Source organism: Notothenia rossii (assembly GCF_949606895.1).
Source record: "Notothenia rossii genome assembly, chromosome: 2".
NCBI classification, from domain to species: domain Eukaryota; kingdom Metazoa; phylum Chordata; class Actinopteri; order Perciformes; family Nototheniidae; genus Notothenia; species Notothenia rossii.
In genome coordinates, this window is record NC_136904.1 from 15,649,359 (window position 1) to 15,671,193 (window position 21,835).

General features: G+C 39.6%; 1 protein-coding gene across 2 annotated transcripts in view; it reads left to right on the forward strand.

The window, feature by feature from the left end:
* mafa (MAF bZIP transcription factor a) overlaps positions 1-15,804 on the forward strand; it is a 73,940-nt gene extending 58,136 nt beyond the window's left edge. The window contains exon 3 of one of the 2 annotated variants that reach the window (XM_079666155.1): positions 8,621-8,650. The gene's annotated coding sequence lies outside the window, so the exon portion shown is untranslated. Of the gene's footprint in view, positions 1-8,620; positions 8,651-13,251 lie in introns of those variants that run through there. The other variant, XM_079666154.1, reaches the window with a different exon arrangement.
* The last annotated feature ends 6,031 nt before the right edge of the window (positions 15,805-21,835 follow it).

Here is a 21,835-nt window from a genome sequence, read left to right on the forward strand (position 1 = left end):
TCTACGTTCAATAGCAAATATTTCAGAAACCTGCCGACATATCATTCAGATCTATCATACATCACAAGCCTACTGTATATAGGTGCTGTGGTTAGATGGCCTATGTGTCCTATAGGATCCTGAAGGTGTACAATGTCTAGCCCTGTCCTTTTTGTGACACCCTCACAAAGGCCGATCAATCAGCTGTAATGAAACCCATCAGGTCACCTTTGAAATTTATCATTTTTTTTGTGTGCGTAAAATGAAACGCCCCATGATGGTATGGAAGCTAAATTTAGATTACCTATATGCTAACATAGCTCTACCCCTCCTCCCCTGAAAAAGAAAGGGAAAAAAGGGTTTATGATTTATGCTGAGATGCAGAGTATATAGGGTAGTGTTCTTGTGAAGTGAAATATCAAAGCCTGATCATTTGACTTTGTCTTCTTTCGTCCCCGGTCATATCGTGTTTGTATTAGTGTTACATGTTGTCCTTTAATTCAAGTACATATCCTCAAGAGTTAAAACAGAAAATCGGAAAGTTTTAAAAAGGTAAACATAATGTTGTTTTGTTGATCATCAGCGAAAAAAACTGAGCAATCACCTGACTGTTTGACTTATCTCTTCTACCCTGTGGTGCGTTTCTCAGTGTGTGTTTCTGTCGCTTGCAGAGGTTTGAGGTGCTTAGCATCTCTTGTTTGCACACAATCCGTCTGTGATTATTGCCCGCTCCAGGCTTCATGCACAGTGATGCGTCTTTTCACAAAGCAGCTTCATTTGCATAGATTTTGCCAAGAACCTCTCGAATCTTAAGGAGTGTGCTTAAAGAGGAGTTAAAGATGAGCAATCATGACGACAGATCGCCTTGTTTGTGTTAAAAGCAGGCCATATCATTATCAGCTGAGTCACACACACTAAATTGTCTCTTCAAGTCAAAGACGGCAGAGAAAAATACTTTTAGGGAATTTGTTTTGATGCGGATGCAAGGATTTTGAACCCGTTCCACAACAGTTTGGGCTTTTTTGAATAGTCAGGACAAACCTGTATAACTGCAATCAAGGTCCGGTTACACGGTTCATTTTCTGCAGATGGCACACAAAAAAAGTCCCTATTAAGCATTTGCAAAGAAATAAGCTTTTCTTATGTGTTTGTTGATTTCTTTATTTTTGTTGTTGTCATTTTTTTTCTGCTGAGCACAGCTGCTTGGGCCCCACCATGCAGAAAGGCCCAATATGGCTCTGTCTGTAAATCGGAGTCCGGGGGCCTCAAGACGGAAAACAGGGGAGAACCACCCGGCGAAATTTAGCGCACGATGGCTCCCAGCGGGCATCATTTGGGAACCAGAGAGACTTTTTCCCTCCTTCTCTTTTTCCTCTTTCCTGCTTGGTGAGCAGGTTGGAAAGCTCAACCCTAACATTGATGCTGACACAACCACTCAGGGACGGCTGTAACAGCTCTCTTAGCATGGCACCTGTTATTGAGCCGTCAGTGAAAAAGAGAAAGAGAAAGAGAAAGAGAAAGAGAAAGAGAGCGTGGAGAGGGAGGGAAAAGCGGGAAAGAGTAAAACTCAATTGTAATTTCAGGGCTGTCACAGTTCTGAGAGCCGGTAGTTCTGCTGCCGTATCAGTGAGCATACACACTCGAATGCCTCTCCGTGCTGAGACTGATCTCTTCCTTCATCGTCCAGTCTACATATATTTATACATTCATCACGACACAGAATAAACAAACAAATTATAATTATATCAGGCTACTTTGTAAACAGAGCAAAGAGAATGTGTCTAGACTCTTGTTTTTCTATTTCTTTCTTGTGTTTCTCTTGTTAAACACATTTGATTTATACTGTCTCTGTTTTAATGCAAATGAAAAACAAAAGTAGGCCTTTTATGCTAGTCAATTTCATTTGTCTTCTTCCACTAAATGCAATTGGTGATTCATAATGCTTTCATCAAGCTGATAATGATTATAGAGACTCCCCATGTCTCAAGTCTTACCAAGATAAATGACTTACAATATACTAAAAGAGGAGTTTAAATTGGAAGATGCAATGTTTCAGTATCATGTTTTTAATTTCTATTTAGAATAAAGAGGATGGAGAAATATTAAAAGATACACATACTTTGAAACAAATACGAGGGGACAGAAGAAAGAAGCTTTATTTATTTTCTCTCTAAGCCAATCATCAGAGGTACACGGCTGTCCATTCAAGCAGAGCAGTGGCATTCCTCTGCAGAGCAATCAAAATGGATTAAACCAACCACGCTCCAGCTGCCTCCACGGAAATCAGATATGCCTGTGATGATGATAATCAATCCATAATAAAATAACACAACATAAATCTGATAGTGTTGTTCCAACAATTTTAATAACATAGATTTAAATATTGCCATGTGCACTGGAGTGATTTATTGATGAAAAAGTGCTATCAAGCTTATATACACCCCGTTTCTGGTGGCTCGCCAATAATACCATTAACTGCATTGTTCAAACTCATTATGTGATGAGAAACACAATAATAATCGCAGGACTACAAACGCACAATTTCTCCCATTGAGCTAATCACTTTTGCTAGCATTATTAGTCTCCCTTCCTCTCTCCCGCTCTCGCTTCTTGCTCTCTTGCTCAGTTCGCCATAAATCCTGGGAGAGGCTGTGTATAAATCCCTAGTGCTGAATTAGTATTGTAATTTGTGGTATCCATGCATGCTTTGCTAGCGCAGACCTCAGAGTTATTAATCTGGGGGGACAGGTGCCACAGAAACAATATGCTGAGCGGTTGGCCTGGATACCGGGCCGACCCCACCCGTACCAAAGCCCTCAGCCTGCATTCAATTACAATTACAAGGAATGGACTGAAGCCCAGGTTTAGTGAACATCTGAAACCCAAGGGATTGTATGTTTCATAATCACATGTTTAAATTGTGTTTTATTTTATTCATAACATATATGTTGTTGTACCACATAAGTATAAAATGTAAGTAACCGAAGAATGGCCATATTGGCAACTCAGTTGTTTTTGGAGTCCCATAACGCGTGATATCATGTGGTTTACCACCTCTCTGATATAAAAGCTGTTACACCGCACATATGGCCCACTGACAAACATGACAGATGAAACACTTTGTTTGCTTTTGTTTAAGCACCGGCTCCTCTCCTAATACAAGCCTTTTAAGTGATCAAAAAGGCCTGGCGATATTTGATGTTGTCTGTGGAGAGAGGGGGGGGAGAAGAGGAAGTGTCATCTAGTGATATACAGCTCCAGTCCTCTGTCATACAGCGCAGTGTCTGCTGGGAAATAATCTGACATCTTGTGCTCGACACATCCAGGCGATGAGTAGAGACGGGGAAGGGGAGGGGGAGAGAAGACATAGAAAGGAAGAGAGAGATGGGACAAAAAGGCAAGGGAGAAGAGTGAGGCCGAGGGGGAGTGGGAGTGTAAGCGGGAGAGTGAAAGGAGAGAGAGGAGACAATCAATTCAGCAGCCCCGTCTCCATCATGTCATCGCCTGTCAGCATAGATTTAAGAATAAAGCTTTTGAGAGACCTTCCAGAGCTACAGTGTGATCGATGCTTTGGCATCGTTGGCCCAGATGTCATGACACGCATCACACGGCCGCTCAAAACACAACCCAACCGTGACTGCAACTACCAGAGACCCATGTCCTACGTTTATAGTGGGACACGACACACTTTTCAAAGGCCACAGTTCAGACTCAACTGTTGCCATTCACATGCATTCTCCACACACCTAAGTATCCTAGACACAGCTATATACCAATCGGGATGGAAAGTGCATATGGGCAAGACCATTAGAGAAAACACTCAAAACAGAGAGGCAGAGAGGAAGATATAGTGACGGAGTGAATAAATCGAGTCATTAAGCATGTGTTTGTGGGAGCCTGGCTCCCATATGACGGTGCGGGGTGGCAAGATGCTTCTGCTGCCATTCCCCGTAAACAGACAAACAGATTGGCTCGTTTGCTTCTCTCCTCTGGGCAGCCTTTGCCTCCTGCTTTCTGAGGATCGCTTAGGACTTTCCTCCCCTGGGTCTCGGGAGACACTACAGCTTGTGCTGTAATTTCAATTTGTAGCATGGCTTCTTTTAATTAATCTACAGCACTGTCAAGTGTCAAACTAATGTTGAAAGCAGATCCCAACCCATTAAGTCCATAAGTAGATGACATTTTACTGAGTTAATTATAACATTCACAGATCAAATTTTTGATTTAATATTTGTTTTTCGTTCCTAAGAAATTGCAAATGTTCCTGCAGCACAGTTTTGTAGGCTGTGAGATGGAAATGATAAATCCACATTCAAAATGTCCACTGTCAAACCAATAGCTACTAAAATGATAGAGTGAGCATGAGCTATATTCAATATTTTTTCAATAACTAAAACAGCAATATTTTTGGAAAGAGAGGCGAAGATCTTTTTTAAATCAAAGAAAAGAAAGGTTACGGCAATTCAAACTACATTTTCCTAAAACCATCAGGTCATATATATTCCCCAATTAGCTCAGATGTAAGTACAACTCCAGTCTCAAATGTGCATACTTGTGGTTTCCTGCTGACCCAGCTGTCTAGGACATGTGCCGTCAGTTCTGACAGTTTCCCGTCACTGTCTGAGGTCATCCAACAGGTGGAAAAAAGCCATTGAAATGAAATGGTAAGATGCATATATGTGGATATGACATGTGCTATCTTACTGTATTTGCATATACAAAAAGGTTGCAGAGAACATCTGGGTCAAAAGAGTATCCTTTTGTTTACTTTTACATTTCTATCAAAGTTTTTAACCAGTAACCGTTAAAAAGCACATCATTGTTTTAACATGGATTATACTGATGTTTAAAACATACAAGATGATTTAGCGGTTTGAAAATAATCATTTTGAAAATCGTTTAAATGTAATGGCCTTATGATAATAATCCAGGACATAATGAAGTGTTAACTATCAGGTTTGCCGGCAGAGTGAAAAAAACTCTTCTACGGCCAGTGGAAAAAAAGAAAACCACAGTGATTCCATTTCAGCAGCAGAGAGGAAAATCTACCTCTGAGTTAAAAACCATACGAAGACCTTGAGGAAAATAAACTACACAGTTTCGTAGATGAAACACAGATAACGTTGTTTTTGTTCCCTCTCACTTTCTCTGTTAGACACACCCATTGTTTTTACTCAACTGCCTCTTTACCTCTGTTTCTTCAATCACTCCGTCTTGTCTTCTGATTTCAGTGTGTAGGGCAATCGTTACGTGAGTGATGGTACCCATCAGTGTAGTGCATGTGTTGTAAAACTGTCAGCCATTGACAGATTGACTGACATGGCCAACCCTTCAATCACCACCACAGAGAGGGCAGGGTTACAGGGAGAACGATACAGAGTGGAACATGCAGAGAAACTGGAAACAGGTGCATTTAGAAAGTCATGTTTTATTTTAATTGCTCTGTGAACACTGATCAAATATGACACTAAACTAAAACCATAAAACAAACGTGGCTGGTTTTAAAAGGAGTGCAAAAAGAAAGGACTGATATCTAGAGAAGAAGTGTTTCCGTGTAATTTCCAACAGCTGTTGATTCAAAGGGAAAAACTTTATTTGGTCCAGATGGTCTCAGTCAGTGGCAGAATGAGAGAGCTGACTTCATTGGCTCCAGCCATGTGTTTTTCCTCCTGATAGAAATTAAAATGGTCGTTCGTTTGTCACCGCTCACTACACAGCTTAAAATGTAGCAATGAAACGTTACTTGGCGATAATGCACCATAATTACTCATACGCCTGTTCTTTATCTGCAGCAGAGGGAGGACAGAAGGAACATTTTTCTCAGACGTTTTTTTTTTTAAACACTCAGAGCTTTCAAAAGATGAAGAAAACAGTCAAAAGTATTGCTGTTTTTGAGCAGGGGAGAGACAAAAGTCTGTCATCTTCTTTCTAAATGTCATTTAAACAACCTTTGTGTTGTATGACCTTTTTTTTAAAAACAGAAACATGTGTTTGACGGCAGTTTCTTTAGCTGGTGGCTGAACCTCTGTATCTCTGCCTCCCATCGGATGTAACATGCTGTAGTGTCGTGGCGTAGCGAGTTGTGTGATAAATGTATTTATTTGAGTGGTCTGATGGATATTGATCTCTTCAGCGGCTCCTCCACAGGGTAACATTATGGGACCCTGGAACGGAAGAGAGTGGGCGGCTTTCTACTAGCACACATCTCACACCTCACAAATGAGGTGAAAAACACACTGCTGCGGAGGTGTGGAAAGGTTAACAGTGGACTCTTACTGCCAGTTAAACATAAAATCAGTCATTTATCGGAAATAAAAGTAAGAGCATCTCAGGAGTCACTCTTATGGAGATGAAAGACCGAATCATGACAGGAGTTGAGTCACCGGAGACACGAAACTGACACAGAGCAGAAAAATATAGCCACATGCTGTTTGTTAAAGTCTGTGCCGCACGTACGATGCTCAAACCTCACAAAACGTCCTTCTCTCTGTAGCATCGCAAAAAACCTGATGTTCGATTGTGAGTGGCCTGAGGCCAGGCATAATGCTACGTAATAAATACCACAGACCCACGTTTTTCAGCTCAGTTTCACTTCTGATTTTCTTTATCTCCATTCGTGTCTTTGTCAACCTCTTTCAACCTGTCTGCGTTCAAATGTTGAGAGATGATTCATTGAGCTTGTTTTCAGTGCCTGCAGGAAATGTAACTGCTGATGTTTATGGAGTATGTCTCTTTTCCTTTCAATAATTAAAGCATTTTCAAAAAGAAATGCCACCCAATATGGTCAGAAATGTCCTGTAATTTATTTTTTTAACAAAATAGTGATGAATCTATGAATCTGAACCCCACAACGTGTATTTGGAAAAACATATGTAGAATGTTTATTTGATATGGAACAATTTATTAGCTAATATATAACAATTTAGATTTTAAATTTAAGATTGCAAAGAAGTGATTTTCTGTTAAATCAAAAGCATTTGTTTAAAACTTTTCCATATGAAACAATGAAAAAAGATTTTGGCAGATGAGAAAGAAAATAACATGGAGACACTATAGTTAAAAAATAAATCAAAAACATGTATTTTCTTATTTGAAGTATATATGTTTAATTAAATATGGATTTATGTTAAAAACAATCCTATTAGAAAATGAGCTGAAAATGAAAGGGAACATTATTAGTCTCCTCCGAGCTGTTCCACAATTGCTGAAAGACGTTACCTTCACAGTGTGTGACTGTGCAGAGGCAGCTAAATGGCTGCAGATTGCGAAACACTAAATGAGTGCAGTGCTGCTCTCATTGTGGCTTAGTCTATAAACACAGGATCTGATTGGGTAATCGGAGTCTCCACTATAGTCTCTTTAACCTTAAATATACCCCACTGAACTGGAAAGGGCTCTCCAGAAAAAAAAATCACTCAAAAAGATCCACAGAGAAAAGGGCTGAGGCTTTGACTCGCAGGAATTTCATATAGAAGCTACACTGTCCAATATGATAAGTAATAATATATCTACTGATGTTGAATTGTGAATCATGTGTGTGAGTATGAGTGTGTTTGATTAGAGTTTCTGCTACAATGCGCTTCACCTTGAGGGGAAAAGAGGGATGGAGACCTTAAAGAATGATGACTAACAGAGTCAGTCAGGCAAGCTACAGTACACTCCTCCCTGCAGCGTTGCAGAGTCACACTTGACCCTACAGACTACAACACGGTGCTATCCAACTCCAAAATAAGGACACCCTCCACCTCTCTCATCGTCTGAGGACATAAATAACACAACAGTAAATGTGTGTATATATCCATTTGTGAACTACAGTGAAAGTGGTGTACTAAAAAAGAAGAAAACAATGTGGGAAAACAACCACTGTCTGTTGTCAGTGAAATACATTTAGAAGTTTATAAAAATGTATGATCTAAAATAAAAAAGGAATAACAATATAGCTGTGGACTAATATGACCCGTGCATTTGGCACCAGACACTGAACTTGAACAGTCTTTTTTCAGTAGAAGGATCAATGGAAAGACTTATCTACTTACATAGCCTTGCCTGAGACCAGCGTTTTGTTCACTTTGCAGACAATTTCAAACCAATTCTTAATATGTTTCTCTTTTTAATTTATAATTTATGTTGGTTTTGGTTAAGCATTTGCAAAAACTATTACAAAAGCAAATGAATTATCTTTTTTTTCTTGCTCTTGCGCATGCTTTTGATAAGAATAGTTATCTGCGACGCAGTCAAGGGCAAAAAATAGGATGTAGAAAGGCCATGAGCAGAAGAACCACAAGCATTTGCATCTCAGGAAGTGCAGCAGCCACACGGGACAGTCCCACGAACAGGAGCTTTACTGCTTTAATGCCCTAATGCATACAAATACTATAGCACACAGTGTTCAGACAGGCTGTTGAGAAATGTTGGCATCACATTTTCGAGGTAGAAAATGCATTGTCTCAATTTTGTAAATGACATTTCAGGGATCTTCAGAATAAATTGCTCAAACAACAGACAGTCTCTACGTCCTGTCTCAAAACCACACCAGTCTTTTTTCCATTATGTTACTCAGTGTTATGTTATCTGTTTTCCTCTTCCCGTAATATTGCATTAGATTTCCAATATTCATGGTGTGTTTTTCCATCTTTCACAGATCAAGACTTCATGGGCTTTCTAGATGAACAATTATCAATACAAGATGAAGCATCAGCAAAAAAGCAGTGACACATTGCCAACATGCTCTTGTTCCCGGTGCCAGCATCAATAATGCAGCCACTAGCTCATAACTTTATTTTCAATGCATAATTGAGGCCAACCAATGTTTTCTTTAGCCATTTATACGGCGAGCAATTTTTAAACAATAGGAGGAGTGGTCCATTAAGCTTTTAACATCTCTTTTCCACACTCCAGTAGATGGCTGGAAAGTGTGGACAGTGAGGCCTGTTTCACTCTCTTTGTGCTCAGCAATGTGAGAGAGGGGGCGGGCTTTCAGGTGTTTTCTATCTGCAGTAGCTATTGCAAGCATGAAAGTCTTAAAACTATAACTGTGGGAAAGCTGTGGTTACTAAATGTAAAAAGTGTAGACTCCACATTTGAAAAGTGTGGTTTGGAAAGGAAGGGGGTCCTGGGGTGAGGTGAGGTTTCTGTACCTGCATTTGTGAATGTGAATGTGCTTGTGCTTGTGCGTCTGTGTGTGTGTGTGTGTGTGCGTGTGTGTGTGTGTGTGTATGTGTGTGTGTGTGTGTGTGTGTGTGTGTGTGTGTGTGTGTGTGTGTGTGTGTGTCAAGTGATTTACAGTATGTCAGTATTTAATTAAGGTAATTTTGTATATTTAAATTCCCTGTTGGTATATATCCCCGCACTGTGGAATGCTTCTTTAAAAAGGACCATCCACCATCCACTTTATCATTATGTGACCTGATTCTATTCCCCTTTTGTTCTTTATTACTGCTTAATAAATATTGATTTATTATTTTAATTACACGTTAGTCTCAAAACGCAAAAGGTGCCATGGTTATGACTCTCTCAAGTCATACTGCAAATTTCCTGTTTGCAAATATGTATTGAGGATGGCATCCTGAGAGGGCTATAACAGTGAATAATAATCATTAAACAGAGACTAGCAGTCTACAATATCTGGACAAGTGTCAATATCAGGAACACAGGTCAACCAAACTAATCAATTAATCAGCATAGCAATAAATTGTTGGAGAATCACATTTTTCAATATTTAACTCTATGTGCATTTAACTGCTGCCTGAAAAGAGCAATTGCATTACATATTTTACAAGCTTTCTAACATAACAGATATACTTGTTTATCCCATTTTATTCAGCCAATTAGACACTAAAATATGATGGTCAAAACAGACTTTGGAAAAATGTTTAAATTACTACCATTCTAGCACGACTGTCGATCAAACAATTATTAAATCAAAGATTAAATGGTAAACATAAAGGTTTATTATGTTTGAATACTTACCAGGTTAGAGGCCTGTTACAGAGGTTATAAATCCATAACTCTTTTAGTCTGGTGATTTAAAAAAAGGAGTCTCAAAGAATCCTAAATTGTTCTTTACAGGTTATATAGAAACGTTATGACTACCTTTCATAAAATGCAATCTCAGGTTGAGGTTAACACTTTGACTCTTAATCGACATTGATTTTTGGATGAAGCTTATTAAAATGTATGATTATTAATTGAACTAAGATAACTATTATCTACATTCTATGGCTCTTGTGAAGTGCCTGCTATCGCAATACTTAATTATTTCCCAAACTGATTGCTTTGTGAAGCGTAACTTACCAATACACCGGAGGGAATTTGTCAGACTTCTAAGGAAATCGAGCCCAACAGTGTTAAAAAGGGGGCAAATAATGGAGCATATCACTTGAGCTATTTTCTTCTTTTTCCAAATTGCTTTATAATTATCATAAGTAACAGCAGTGTAATAATATAGCATCATACACTTACTGTTGGGCACCAGCTAAAAAGGTGACTGGAGAGAGTTCTGTTTTCTTATTTTCTGTTCTGCACAACAGGGTTAACATGTAATCTGTCAAAAGATGTCCACAGGTACAGTAGGTAACCAAGCACTCTTGAAACCAGAAGAGTTATTTGTGATCTTTTCATTGAAAGCCATGAACTACAGGAAGAGACTGCATTGTTTTTTTACTTCACTTAGTTGTCACAGTCATAATTAATCGCAAAAAATACGTTAATAGTTGTTTAGTATGAAGTACATGTTCACACTATTACATTTTTTTAATTGCCTAGTTCTGAGTCTTTGGACATATTAATTGCTCCTGTAACAAACAAATAAGCAAACATTTGAAAAATAAAACTCTTTTAAAGCATACATGCAATATATTTTCATTAAAATGATATTATTTGGTGTTTCTTTACAATGACTGTCATTGATCATAGTTGCCTGCTATAAGGTTGCATTTAAATAATGCACCTTAAGAGTCCGCATGCATTATGCCCCCTCCTTTCCTTCAGCCTTACTCCCTCCCTCCATTACCCTGCTTCTTCACTTTCACTTAAAATCCCTCCATCACAAAGACTTATTGAAAATGAGAATGCATTACATTGATTAGGTGATATACTGAAATATTATGTGGAAATACCAACCTTTATTGAAGGTAACATCTGTAAATACTGAACAGTAAACAATATAATTTGAATCTCTGGATAAACAGAATGGGCAGTGTGTGAAATATTTACTTTAGATAGGAGTGTGTGTTTGGGAGTAATCCATGCAGCTTGTAGTGTTTGCACGGTTTGTTCCTGACATCAAGGTTGCTGGTTTAATTGAGCATGTACTGGACCCAGGGCTGAGAGAGCAGGCAGAGGAGCATCGATAAACTATGAAATGGTTCCAATATGGCCAATCGATGAGGCTTTGTGAGCAGCTCCCTAGGGGCTTTGATTTTCCTCTCAAACAACAATCCAGGATCTCTGCTCTTCAAAGGCAAACTCCATCTTTGCTGTTATTGTTGTTGTTCCTTCCCCCATGTTTGAGTGATGTCGCTGAGGTCGATTTTATCCATGTCCATAAAGGCTCTCCCACACTTGAATCACCCGGGAGACGGCTTCTGTTGGTCTGTGCAATGGTAACAACAACCAATAAAGGTCAATCTCCCATGGTAATGGCCAATTGGGTTTGTTCCCATTATTGGCCCTCTGATCCGTGGTCAACAGATGGAGAGCTGGCACCACTGACACAAGTTACACTCCAACCTTAAAGAGGCTCAGCTCTGTCTCCAAGCACTGGTGTGTGATTCCTCTCCTTCTCCCTCAGCTTGTGTTGGCCAGTACATCACTCCATCATGAGCAGCTCCTGCATAAGGAGACCCGTCGCAGTAGCGTCACAGGAGCGCTGCCAGTGAGAGCTAACCGTCTAACCATTTCAGCTAATTGCCTCATTAATGATTCACCGGTGTTAGGCGGCTCTAGCACTTCGCTGTGGGGAGCAAATTGTTCTGATTGGTTTGCCTCCGTCAATTATTGATGAGGCAGTGAGCTGAAGTGCTAACACCTGGCTTTGGAGGTCCAAATGGCCCTGCATTCCCATCACATACTCAGTTATCACACACCATGGGACCACATTCAGTCTTGACGGGCTGGAGTCTTGACTGTTGCTGTTGTCTGAGAGTGGATGTAGCACGCCCCGGGGCAACGGCTGTGATCTCAGTTGTGAGGATATTAGCTCATAGAACATGGCTCACTGCTGCGCAATAGGTGGACAAAACACAGACATATAGCTTGCAGGGATGTGTGCTGTTGGAAGGCACACATGAGACAATGTCACATGGAGGCGTCCACCGAGAAATGACTGTGTGATGATACATAATACAAATGCAGTAGTAAAATAAATGTAGTCATAACTCTGTCTTTTATTAAAAGATGTTAGATCGCGAGGTCTTTTGGGAATACTAAAATTGTGTCAGTGAATATAAAAATAAATCTTATGGCTAATAAATAACATCATCTTTGGACAAATTGAATGTATACGATAATAACTTCAGATTTTACAGGCCCGAGTGGATCTGTAACTGTATGCACCGAAATGTCAATACTTGCTTTGTTTATGGTGATTTATAACGGGTGCAGGCTAGGCACCTTTACAGTAGGGTCATGTAATTGGATCTCCAGTAGATAGTAGCTGAATTCCACTATAGTCTCTGTGTCTAATGGTCAACCCACAAAGAGCTCATTCCGACTACATGAATCACCCTTACGCAGAGCACAAGCTGGTGAGGGGTCTCACCATACTTTGTGTATTACAAAGAACAAAAACAGAACAACAGAAGTAAAAGAAACTGAATAATATAAGAGTGTAGCATGGAGTACACTCATCCACATTGAATTTGCTCGTCACTACTTGGCCTTAATTGAAGTTGATTAAAGAGTCACCCCCCCATGCTGTAGCCACTGTCACTCTGAATCTCAGCCAAGTGGGATTGCCATGTACACTCACAGGGTGGTCACTCTGCCTTTGTCTTACACTGGCACCAGTGGCACCACTGACAGAAGAGAGCCAACCCCACCCCCCAAATACAGTGTCTGTCTCACTTTGAGTCACCGTAAACCCTCGACTGGGGAACAGAGTTTAGACAAGGGTCTTGTGTAGCTCACACTGTGTACTTCATTGTGTGTGCTTGTGTGAAAGCAACACACAAGTCTGCAAGAGGATTGTGGTCTGAGTCACACTAATAACTTTTTTTTCTCTTTTTTTTTCCTTTTCTTGTCTTGCCTCCGCCTTTCCTTTCCTGCTAACAGATAACCGAAACGACGAAGCAGCGATGACATCAGAGTGGCTGACCAATCGCACAAAGACACCTACAAAGCACAACATTCAAATGACTTCACTGAAGAGAAAAGACAAGACCTGCTAAATTTCCCTCGAAATTCCTAGAGTGAAATTATTGAAAGCCTCTCACAACTCCTGATTCCCTTCCTAATATTTTACCTCCAGCTTTTTTCTAAAAAATACAGAAAACAAAAAAAACAAACAGAAAGACTCATGAGACGGTTGACAATGTCGGATCGATACATTGGAAGGACTATTTTCTCTTTGGTGGGAAGAGCATTGATGCATGCCTCTGTAAATAGATCATAATAAAACCCTATTGTTATTCCTAATATAGGAAACATACCAAGTCACTCCCACCAACTTCTTAAACCTTCATGATTGTGGATAGAGTACTCATGGTTCAATATTTTCCTTATAGAGTCAGTATTCTTCTTACCTTGTCAGAGACCATGCATTTATCATTTTGAACATAATATCTCAACTCTTAGGAGTTATTTGGACTGTAAACTGTACTTCTTATTCTTCTGATTCTCTTTACATAGCTAGTCTTCCTCTCCAATATCCACACTAGTACATGTAAATAGAGATAAATGAAGACAACAGCATGGAACATACTTTAGTGTATATTTACCATTACCCTAGTAGTTCCCAAATATCAGTATGTTGATATTTCAGACAAGCTTTTTAAAAATCTAAAAATACTTAAACTTGTTTTCTGATAGTTTAAAAGGAAGTACCAGGTATCTGGATAATTGTATGTGTATTTAAATATACACAAAAACACACTAGCTACTGTATAGGTAATATCATTATTTGAATATCTTATTAGGATTATAAGACAGCAGTTTCTTTATCATTCATCAGTTCCATCAGGAGACAAACGGTGAAACTGAAGAAAAAGGCTATTAAAAAAAAGTCTACTTTGGCACTACTTAATGTTTATATTTTATGTTTTTTAATTTATTATTTAAACTCCCCCTGTGTACCTAGTAATTTATTATTTTCCATCGCAATAACTGACCATGTGTTGGTTGTAACTGCTGTGTGGAAACTGCCGACAGCCGGAGAGAGCCACTTTTTTCTTTGCAATGTTTCAAACAGTGGTCCAATCTTGAGACTCACAGAAGGAAAGATAAGACCTCATTGTTTGGATGGTAGACATGAGAACTCTGATCTCTGTCTTCAATGGACTACGACGATAACCAAATGGACTGAAAGAAAAATTTCAAGCCAATGAAGAGACAACATCATAGGTTACCCCATCGCTGGTGAAGACTAAACATCTTTGCATGGACAACAGGGACATCACTAGGTTGTTGAACACCTCACATCCACCATTGTGCATCCTCTACCTCTCAGTGTTTATGCTCCTAGGAAATCAACTTATCAGTGACGCCCTCCCCTGTTTTCCCCACAGTTTTCTTCTCCTCTGCATGGCCCCAAAGCCTCCTGACGAAAGTGTCCATTCTACTGATGGACACACATAGCAATCGGGAGAAAACAAGACACTAGTTCACTTCGACACAAACACACTAACACATATGAGCGCATGCATACAGATGCACAATCATACACTGCACCACTCAAATATTTTGCTGTATATATGTACAGTATATCCACTATGTATAGTCGCTGATGCTGTTCTTTGCATGTTGACTTGTAGATGGATTGTTATTCATAGAAGAGGTTATGCCGGTAGGCCTAGTCACTGGATTACATCCGCTTACTTTGATTTGAGAAAAAGTATTGTAACATGACAGAAATTAGTTTTACTAACCCCGGTCCTTTTGTAAAAGGTCCTCTTCAGCTGAACAGTAGCGCTGATAGATTTTAAACTCTTTGAAGAGACACATAACCTCGCCTTTGATGTCAGACAGAACCTGGCTACTGTGAAAGAGGGTAGGAAAAGAGGAGGGAAGGCAAACTGGGGCGCTCCAATTAAGTGGCAGCACACAAAGTGGCATGGGGCATCGGGCCAGCAACTGTCTATTCATCCTATGTCAAAGGGATTTGCACATCTCAATGAATCTACGCACTGCCAGAGAAGTCCGAGAGCAGAGCAGAGAAAGGAAGTGAGGCTTTGGAGAAAGCGTAGGGGAGGAAAATAAATATTTCTGACCAAAATATAAGGTTGTACTGAACTCATGTTCAAGTACTCTCCTGGTCTGTCCACCTAAAGAATATTCTTCTTTGAGAGTTCAATAACCCCTTTACCTCAAAGTGTTACTCCGCAATGCAGCTCTCTGGGGTGTCATGACCTCACGTCCTGTCTGAGGTTAACTTTGTGTTAATGAGCATGGCCCTCAGCTCAACCAGATGTTTAGCCCTGTGGATGAATACTTCTATCCCAGTGGTTCTTCAAAGCCTGCCTACAACAGCTGTACTGTTTCTCCGACACAGCTCCACTAACAACGTTTGACTCCAACTCTGTTTAACAGGTGTCTTTCAATGAATGAAATCATACTAATTAAAATCCATTCAATGCACACTAAATTGTCGTTTTAGCAATATACAGGTGTCATTTATATGAGGGAATCTTAATTCAAATACTATCAAAGCACACTGAATAACATAAGGGTATTTACAGTCAACATGTAAACAAACTTCAAATTAGGACTTATGACCAAGCAGTGATTAGTTAAAGAAGATTTAAAATACAGGAAGGATGAAGATGTCACTCAAACATGAGACGTTGTATGTGGTAGGAAACAAGACATTGAGCAAGTGTTGATCTTCTCTGAGCCGCAAGGCTTTCCATTTTCTGAGAAATCAAACAAACCTGCATTTATGCGCAGCTGCAGGCAATGTTTGACAGGTTGATTTGCTTTTCTCTGCTTTTGAATACTGCGTTGTTTTTACCCTGATAATAAGGCAGCATGTAACTTTTATCTGGCAATGACCGGGGTCAGCACATGCACATAAACATGAAGAGATGTGCGTTCACTGGCAGAATGTGTAAAAGTGCATAGAAACGCATAGAGCAACGCCTTGCCTTTTTCCACACACACTAACACACACACACACACCATACTAATCTAAACAGCAAGGCTGTATGTAAACAGATCGTGGACATAATGGGATTGTTCAGTGTGCAAACAATAAGCTGTTAGCGTAATCACAGGTCAAAGATATATTACCCAGAGGGCCACGCTGTAGGTATATTAACATGATGGATATGTGAAAGTGAGGAGGGGGGCAGGGATATGAAAGATATAGAGCGCTACCGACACAGATATACCCCCTATTGGGCCCCGTCCGCTGCCTTTCCCTCCTCTACCTCCTTCGTACGGGCCCCAGTTAATCAGCCTTGCTCATTCTCTTCTTGCTCCTTCCCCCATTCAACCACCTTCTTCTTGGACACTAGCTTTCTACCTTTATTTAACACTTCTCTGCTATAACCCTTGCATTTTCTACCTTCATTCTGTCCATCCTCTTTTTCTAGATAGATATAAGCAAATATTCACTTAACCATGCCGAAAGTAACTTGCTTGTGCGTCTGAAGGAGTAGCATGCAGGTGCCATGTCAGCCAAGATAAACCCTGTGTAGCTTACTCCATTGCACATACAGCTTATTAACTTATCTCCGCTTTATTTGATTACCATCTAGCCCATTCTCTCAACTGGTTAATAAGTCTATGTACTCCTGACTAAACACTCCATTAGTGTCATCACTGGCTAGCTTGTGTGTGTATTGCAAATGTCTGTGGACCACTGAGACAGATACGCATTAGGGCCAAGTAATAGAGTAAACACAGAAGCAGAACACTGGGGAGAAAAAACAAGCTGAAAGACAGACAATAGGAACAGAAGTGGCCAGTCTGATGATGACAATCAAAACCCTCTGCCTCGTTGATGTGTGTCTTAAGATGTGGGTAAAGGATTTTGTATGGACAACCAATGCTAAATACAATAATTTCTAATTTCACCAAGTAAACATTTCAATTTACCTTTGACTATTAAGTGAGTCACTTTGAAAAGTTGAAATACTCAAATAGATTAACTTCACATTATAAACTAGAGTTGGTAGGAGCTGTTTCAAAGTCTTGTCCATGTATTCACACACACAACGTTATGTGACTTTCAGTTTGAATGCCCTGGTGTGGACATGAAACTCTCCTCCTTTGATCAAAAAAAGTAGAAGCCAATGTACATAAAATCTTAAAGGGAGATGTTAACTTTGACTATGTGCCTTTCAGCAAAAGACATCCAATCACCAAGCCTAACATTCTGCCACATGCACTGCTAAGTGGAAACAACTTTAGTTGACTGTCTTCCAAAAGCTGAAATTACAATACTGCGTGAATAAAGCTCAAACCCTTGATGAGTAAGACCCTGGATATTGTAAAAAGGAAAATTCCAACCAGCGGCTCCTCCTACTTATCATCTCTATTGTGTAGAAACATACATGCACACACACATCCATGCTCTTTATCTCACGGTCACAAAAATGCCCCCACACACAGACACACTCTGGTGGGGTGTCATGATTAACAGTGACCTCAAGTCAGACATGGTCGGGGTACTGGGAGTGGGGTCAAAGGGGATTACAGTGAGGCAACCAGTGTCAACTGCTCTGCTTTAATCCTGAACTCTTGAAAAATTATTCATTTGAATGAACTCGAAATATTGTGTGTACATCCTGAAATTACTAATAGAATCATAGAATTCTTTGGGTATTTTGACTCTAAATAACTTGCAAAAACGCTTGAAATGTAGCATTTAATGCAGCATGGATTTGGATGTCAGAGATAGAGTGGATGAGGGTTGTTCTAATAGCCAGACAGCAGCAAAGACGGAGCAGACCTCCTTATGTCACACAGCTAATGACAGGGATGAATAATAGAGTCCTTAAAGCCCTAACTCCCACCTCATTGTGGCCCGCGCATAAGCTTGTGCTCTGGGTGAGCAGTTAGCCATCAAGCCCCTCACTGAGATGAGATGGGCTCCCAAGAAGATTTGTAGGGGGTTTGCAGAGAATCGGATTAACCAAAATGCCTCAATTTGAGTATGCTCTGGGCTGGCCTCAGTGTAATACCATTGATAAATGCTTTAAACCAAATCTTAAACATCTGATTAGGTAATGGATGGAAACCCATCCTTTTAGCAACCATTAGCTGTGGTGAAAAAGCCCATACCTTCACAAAAGGGTTTGTGTGAAATAAACAGAACACATTTGTCATAAGCAGTAGGGACTTTTACAAATATCTAGTTGCCACTTTGGAAATAAATAAACAGGGAAATAATAAATCGCCAGAAGCTGTGGACAGGTGGCATTTCAGCCTGTGCACCGTTTAGCTGTGCAGTCTGGTTTCTGACAGCTTGATTTAGTCTCCTGCACCTGAGCCAGAAAAGAAAGAAAATTAACGGCAGGAAAAACAACTTAACTAGATTCCAATTTATCTACTTCGAAAATACAATGGATGAAAATAATGTGTATGGAAAACACAGAGTGGACTTTCTGATAGCTGTACCAGGCTTATTGTGATTGTGCCAAGTATACTTATTGAGGGTCAGGTACACAGGGATGTAAGAAAGACAATAGCATTGATTTGATTTAAGCTTACCCTGCCATCTGAGCCTGGTTATGCTTTGGGGGGACATTATGGTTTGTCTTTGGGGTGTAAAAAGGAGATTAAAGTGGCTCAAGGGGAGATGCTAGGATGCATGCTGTTCCCCCTGCTGCGAACAGGGTGTAATCCTTCAGTTTCAGAGAAGTGAAAAGTTTGCAGAGTCCAGAAAGTTACACATACATCCCTTCTGGGCCCCCTACAGAGCAGAGAGTGTGAGACAGCAGGGGATAGCCATATGCTATCAAAGTGTTCTTCAAAGCTCCTGTCTTTTGTCCACTAAATTATACAGTATCATCACATATACCTGACAAAAATAGAAGAAACATAATAATGCAGCTCAACACACAAACAGAAAAAAGGCAATGCATTCTATAGAAATAAGTTTTAGGATATGTGTTGCCTTTGAACTCTCTAAATGGGCATTTTTTAAAAGTAATTCCTTGAATCACTTTGTTCAAAATATAGCCATGTCCCAACCAGCTCATGATTTTGTGTTTACACACTTTTAAAACACTGCTGATTAGTGGACAATAATACAATGTATGATTCCTATTACAATCAACCCCTTCTCTCTGACCAGAGGTTTATTTGTGCTAGCCCCTCATTTCAATTGTACTGTATTAAATGTCCACATTATTTCCCACATGGGCCTGGATGAGGGGTTTGATCACCAAGGTAGGCCTTGGTTGGCTCTGTTATTGTCAGAGGGATCGTAACCTTCAGTAATGGCTTCTGGGGTCTTATTGCTATGGCGATCAGCCTCTTGCTACTTGGCCTCTGTGACCCCAGTCAGAGATAAGCTTTATGGGAAAGCACATTAACATGCTCCTGCGGTCACCTCCCCCTTTATCAACGGCAGTTCTGTGAAATCAAGTGTTTATGGACCCCCAGTGAGGGTATAGTGCTGCTGATTGCCTTTATTAGAGGTTGAGTGTAAATGAGCTGGATGTGGACAAAGGACCTGTAGTAGTTGGGGAAATTGAGGTTGCAATAATAATGTTAATCTCAATAAATGAGCAATATCTTTAATGATGGCAACTAAATTAAAAATACTGTCTGAGGTCTAAATATATCCATGTCTTCCATTCTTTCTACAAAAACCAACACTAACGTAACGGATCTCAAATATGCAGATATTATGTAGCATTTTATATGGGGAGTTTTTTTTTAGCTCTGTTAGCTCTACTGTGTTAGTTAAAGAAATGTCTTCCTCTCTGCGTTACACTGATCCTGTTTACTAAGTTGTCCAATGGATGTTTTATTTTGTTTTTTTCTTGCAAATGTGTTATGTTGATATGGGCATTTTCCTTTGGCTATGAATGACACTACGATAAAAATAAACATAAAAATACTGAGGTGTCAGTAGTGTGCGCCTGCTTACAGCCTGATCACTGGTGAAAGATCCTTTCAGTATGTCTGCAATGATGGATGGTGATAGCCCTGTGTCTTTGTACACATCAGGGGGCCCTACTGTTGTCAGTGGACAGATAGAGGGAGCGAGGAAGAGAGAGATGTAGCCGCAGCTTAATGTCCTTCTCTGGTGCTGTGCATGCTCTTTCCTATTTGCTTTTCCCTTCACGGGACGGTTAACATCGTAAATTAACCTTTCCAAGCCCCCTGTGCTCAGAGACTAGTGCGCAATATAGACAAAAGAAAAAAATCTGTGTTATGCAATGCACAGTATCACTGGTCAGAAACATAGCCTGTTACAGAATTGAGCTGTTTTTTTTTCTGTGGGAGAGAATAAAACAACACACTTTGTTCGGTCAAGCAAACATTCTATTTTATGTGCATGTCCTGTGTACTCTGCAAATCAGTATGAGGCTGCTTTTTGTTCTCCATCCAAGAAATGTAAATGAAACACATGAAAGAAATGTATTGTAGGCCCTTTTCTTCTTCGTCTGTAAATAGGATGTATATAACAAACAGCTATGCATGCTAATATACAAGCAATTTGTTCAGGTACTTTTGTAATCCAGACTTCTCATATGGCATGTAATGATGAAAAAATCAAACATGGAAAAACATAACGAATTGTGAACACGGATATGGTTTGTAAACAACTGGAAAATATTTGTCTTTGCTGTTAATGTTTTCTTACTGATAACTAATGCATTGGCCTGCCATTTACTACAGTGCTCTGCTTATGTTGTTTTTTTATGTTTCATAAGGTAGGGCTGAGGCAAAAAGGACCATAAATCCCTGATTTGTGGAATAGTCTGGTTGCGGAATAAGTGATGAGGGGAAGGATGGCAGTCTGACCATTATCTTTGTAGTTTTTTCATTGCCATTGCACGTTCACATGCATACACTTAATGATTAATTACATATCCTTAGTGTCTAACACAACCAATAAAATGCCATGGCAAAAACATTGCTTAAAAGCAGTAGAAAATGGGCTGCCATTTCAGTAACCTCACCAGCTTTAAAGTATGCCATTATTTCAAATTGGCATACATTTGTTTCTAATAAATAATGCAAAACCATTAAACAAACTATGAAGCTGGTACAACAGGAAATGTTGACTCATTCCAAATTCTCAAAGTCATGATATGCAAGGGATAGACAAAACATTTGTTTTCCTTCCTATTTCTAAAACCATGTAAAGTCAAAACGATTATGCCAAATTTGCCTCTGCCCTAGCAACTCTAATGTGGCATTTGTGAAGATATTAATGGAGAAAGTGAGGAGAAATCTGTTGGTTTCTGAGAGTGTTTATTTTCAACCATGTTAGAACCATGTCAAATCCCAAGGCGCTTATGGTAGATGGAAGTGTCTAATTTTTAACCTGTGCTAAAGATATTTTAAATTTAATAAATAATTATTGTAACAAGAAAACATGTTGTGTCCAGTTCCAAACTATCTTCTCAACGTTTGCATATTTCCTATGAAGACATTGTACAGACTGAATATGATACAATTAATGACGACAAGAGAGACAAAAGAGAAACTGAAGAGAATGAAAGAGTTTAGTTATAAA